Source organism: Giraffa tippelskirchi, chromosome 2 (genome assembly GCF_054371585.1).
Source record: "Giraffa tippelskirchi isolate mGirTip1 chromosome 2, T2T-mGirTip1v1.2.pri, whole genome shotgun sequence".
NCBI lineage: Eukaryota > Metazoa > Chordata > Mammalia > Artiodactyla > Giraffidae > Giraffa > Giraffa tippelskirchi.
This window is the reverse complement of record NC_137276.1, coordinates 106149896-106154917: the sequence shown is the minus strand read 5'-3', so window position 1 is coordinate 106154917 and position 5022 is coordinate 106149896. Positions and strand designations below refer to the sequence as shown.

The following is a 5022-nucleotide window of genomic DNA, read 5'->3' as shown; positions in this document are numbered from 1 at the left end:
GGCTACTCTCTAGTTGTGGTGTGTGGGTTTCTCACTGCGGTATCTTCTCTTGTTTCGGACACAGGCTCTAGAGCACAGGCTTAGTAGTTGTGTGCACAGGCTTCGTTGCTCTGCAGCATACGGGATCTTCCTGGATCGGGGGTGGAACCCATGTCTCCTGAATGGCAGGTGGATTCTTTACCAATGAGCCATCAGGGATGCCCTCAACAGAGTTTTGGTCATTACCCAGCCTTCTTTATGTCTTCGATATGCAAACTGCATTCACTAGAATTGTTTTTAAAAAGCCCAAATGTCACCCCCCTCCTTGTTTTTCCACATAACAACCCCACAATCACATCCATACAGGAAGAATTCCCCCGCCTTTAATAATTCCCTACAAGGGTTTGTTCCTACACCTGCTTCGTTAGATGCAAATAATGAACACTGGTTTCTGGAGGCTCCCGCAATTTCTGACTTAGCTTTTCTAAAGGTCTGGAAAAGAAAATGCATCTGCATGCTGTCTGCCAGTGCAGGAGACTTAAGAGACATAGGTTCACTCCCTGGGTCAGGAAGATCCTCTGGAGGAGGGCATGACAACCCACTCCAGTATTCTTGTCTGGAGAACCCCACAGACAGGGGAGCCTGGTGGGCTACAAGTCCATAGGGTCACCAAGTGTTGGACATGACTAAAGTGGCTCAGCATGCACACACACAGTTATAAAGGACTCTTTGGTGTCTACAAAGAGCAGAGGCGTGGGAACCAAACAAGACTTACAGCCATCGTGGCGCCACCAACTTCCCAGCTGTGGAGCTTTGAATAAGTTTCTCACTCTCTCTGGGTTACCCAGGTAGCTCAGCTGGTAAAGAATCTGCCTGCAATGCAGGAGACCCAGGTTAGATTCCTGGGTCAGGAAGTTCCCCTGGAGAAGAGATAGGCTACCCACTCCAGTATTCTTGGGCTTCCCTGGTGGCTCAGACAGCAAAGAATTTGCCTGCGATGTGGGAGACCTGAGTTCGATAGTGGGTTGGGAAGATTGCTGAACCTCAGTTTCCACTCTGTGAATTGGGGCAATCACCCTCCCCTTGTGGAGCAGCAAGACTCCACGTGCTTCATGAGCCCGGCACACAGGGCTCCTGGGCCACCCTTCCCACCACACTGGCCTAAAGACTAAGGACACTGAAAAACCTACAATTTATTCATTGAATCATTTAAAAGTTGTCACTACCAACATGACTAAAACCAGAACACAAGCCCACTCCGGACTTCATTGTGTACAAAAGGGACAATTCAGAAAACCTTTGCTCTTAGAACAAGAGTCCAGGTGGCTCCAATGCTAGAGTCTCCCCATGGTTAAATGGCAGGAGGGAAATCTGGAGGTTAATAAAACATCTGATGGGGTTCTCTGCAAGGTGCCAGGCTCTGCAGGCCGGGGGATGGCTCATGTTTCTGGCCTTCATGCTGAGAGGTGGGGCGATGGGAGCCCAGAGGCCTGGAAGGTTCTGGAACTGATTCCAGCACTGCCAGACTGAAACTCGCCCACACGGGCTTTACTTCTGCCGGGTTCTGTTGATTCAGGGAAGACATCGGCCCTCTGTGCTAAAGTCTGGTTTGTTGGGTGGGGGCAGCATGGCATTCCCAGGATTGTGAGTGGATAAACAATTTCAGGGCACACGATGGGCCCCTCATGGTCTAGGCGCATCTCAGCTTCCCAATTTATACACACAGAACTCTTTCTCATCACCTGTAAGTGATTTTTATCACCCATCAGATTATGCTGTTCATAGAAGCCATGACTTCTATGTCATGCAATTTGGGGCTGATTCCTCAGAGCCCTTCTATCAATGACATGCGCGAGATGACTGGAAGGACATGCTCACGTGTGCCTGGGCAGTGTGGCAGCATTTGTGACTGGGGGTTTATGGTCCTGGCTGTCCCCAGAGGGCACTGCTGCCTGGCGGAATCTGCAGCTGGGGCTTGGGGTGAAGGGAAGGATGGAGGAGGCTGTGCTGTGGCCCCAGGATAGACGGGGACTCCAGTGGTGGCAGGTCCTTCCTTCATAGAAGCAATGCCCTCCACGCTTGTGGGAGCCCAGGGACGCTCTGCATGCTCTAAGTACAGGTGGCCTGACACTGATGCCCTGGTGAGAGCAGCCTTACAGAAAAGTGAAATACACGTTTGCTTTCAAGGGGCAGTGGGAGCTAACAGGGCACTGAGGTCGGAGGCACAGGGTTATCCCTGGTGACATGCTCTGGATTCCCACTCCCTCCTCCTAGCAGGGACCTTGTCCTTTTATCAGTGTCCCACATTCTGCTTGTTTTAAAAAGATATGTTTCTTCAGCATCATGATCAGACTGTTAGACATAGCAATCAACAGCACGGGTCTAGTAGTCATATACAGATATGAGAATTGGGCTATAAAGAAGGCTGAGTACTGAAGAATTGATGCTTTTGAACTGTGGTGCTGGAGAGAACTCCTGAGAGTCCCTTGGACAGCAAGGAGATCAAACCAGTTAATCCTAAAGGAAATCAACCCTGAATATTCACTGGAAGGACTGTTGCTGAAGCTGAAACTCCTGTACTTTGGCCATCTGATGGGAAGAGCTGACTCTGGAAAAGACCCTGGTGCTGGGAAAGACTGAGGGCAGGAGGAGAAGGGGGAGACAGAGGATGAGATGGTTGGATGGCATTACCCATTCAATGGACATTTTTTGAGCAAACTCAAGGAGATAGTGAAGGACAGGGAAGCCTGGCATGTTGCAGTCCATGGGGTCAAAAAGAGTCAGGCACAACTTAGCAACTGAACAACAGCAGCATGGGTACAAAAAATAAATCTATATTAAAGTTCTCTGTTGGAATCCTTTACACTTTCCACAGAACAGAAACCAAAATAACCTGTTATACAATTAGTCACAAATACAGTCCTTAAGTTTTTGCCCATACACATGAGGATTGTCTAAAACACGTGTTCAGTGTAGCAGCTAGGCCCTGCCACCACTGTGCTTGGCTGAGCCCACAAGTCTGTTGTAGTCTGTAGCTTCCCTGTCACTTCTCTGGCTTTCCTCTCCTGCCAAGCTTTGTTTCCTGGCTTACTGCCAGGAAAACCTTCTGGCACTGCCACAGCTCCTGCTGCCGCTGGAACCACCACAGCCACCTTGGTTTTGTGGTCTGGCAAAGTATTGGCCTCCACCACCATAGGAGCCAGAATTTCTGCCTCCAAAGTTTCCTCCTTTCTTGGGTCCAAAACTTGAGATTGATTGTTGTAACTGCCAAAATCCTTGTCGATTTATCACCTTAAAAACTGCTTCCATCATTACCAAATCCATCACAGCCGTCCCCACTGCCACCATACCCACCACCACCACTGTGGCTGCCACCAAATCCACCTCAACCACTGAAGTTTCCTCCACAACCACCCCCACAATCACCACCGACGTTTTCAGACCACTTCAACCTCTTTGACTGGATGAAGCACTGGCCATCTCTTGCTTGCGTGCTACATGCTCAGTCACTTCAGTCATGTCCTACTCTGTGACCCCAAGGACTGTAGCCCACCAGGCTCCTCTGCCCGTGGGATTCTCCAGGCAAGGATCCTGGAGTACGTTGCCATTTCCTTCTCCAGGGGATCTTCCTGACCCAGGGATTAAACCCTCATCTCTTACATCTTCTGCATTGCAGTAGGTTCTTTACCCACTGAGCCACTTGGGAAGCCCATCTCTTGCTTAGATAGGGCTTTTCTTACTGCACTGTTGTGGCCATTCACAGTGTGGTATTTCTGAATGATAATCTTGTCTACAGAGTCATAGTCATCAAAGTTTATGAAAGTAAAGCCTGTCTTTTTTGCCAGTCATGATGTCAATCACTTCAGTTTTCCCATTGGAGGAGGAAATGGCAACTCATTCCAGTATTCTTGTCTGGGAAATCCTGTGGATGAGGAGCCTGGAGGGCTATAGTCCGTGGGGTCGCAAAGAGTCAGACATGACTTAGCAACTAAACCACAGCAACAATTTTCCCATACTGTTCAAAACAATCTTTCAGGTGATGTTCTTCGGTGTCTTCTTTAATGCTACCAGCAAAAATCGTTTTCACAGTTGAGTAGGCACCAGGTCTTTAAGAATCTTCTCTTGAGGTGGCCATCTTTTGGTTCTACAGCTCTTCCATCTACCTTGTATGGCCTTGCATTTGTGGCCCCACCAGCCTCCTCCACAATGGCATGTGTGACAAACCCAAAACCTGTGGAGAGCTTGGTGTTTGGATCCCTCATTTCCATACAGTCTGCGAGCATTCCCCCCTGCCTGGAATGGCTCCTCAGACTCTCATCAGTGGTTTCAAAGCTCAGTCCTTCGATGAAGAGCTTCCACAGTTGTTTGGGCTCTTTGGGAGACTCTGACTTAGGCATGATGGCAGTGGAGGCGGGAGACTTCAACGGTGCTTACTCAGTGGAGTCCATGGGCAGAGAGCCCACACTGGGCTTTTCAAGAAAGACCTTGGCCAGATTTCCTTGGAGGGCTCTACTACACACACACTTCACTTTCTCTGAAGAAGGCTGTGACAGTGACTGCTGTTCTCGGTGGAAGTTGGCATCCTCCGGTCCCAGTAAGGAGGAACAGTGGGTACCCTTCTTTATCTAGAAATTAATATTCTTGCTCTTCTATAAATGTCTTAAAGAAGACATAAATGTCTTAAAGAAGTCTCTTCATCCAGGACATGAGGTAGGAAATTTGGGATTAAATGTTAGCTAAACCTGCCCTGACCGTTGAGTAAGAATGGGAGGTTGGGACTGACATATGCACACTACTATGTGTGAAACAGATAACTGATGAGAGCCTGCTGGACAGCACAGGGAAGGGAAAAAAGGCGCAATCTGTTTGTAGGACGTATATTGAGTTAAGATTGAGAATGCATTCCAGTATACGTTAGGTGAAGATAAATGCTATTTGACTTCACTTACACAAGACGCGTGGAATAGTTAAATTGAGTCAGAAAGTACATTGGTAGATGCCAGGTGGGAAGCAGAAATGGGGAGTTTAATTGGGGACAGAGTT

General features: G+C 48.5%; 1 pseudogene; it reads right to left on the bottom strand.

Moving 5' to 3' along the window:
• Positions 1 to 2958: 2958 nt before the first annotated feature.
• LOC145529271 (heterogeneous nuclear ribonucleoprotein A1-like) lies at positions 2959 to 4376 on the bottom strand (annotated as a pseudogene).
• Between the last annotated feature and the right edge of the window lie 646 nt (positions 4377 to 5022).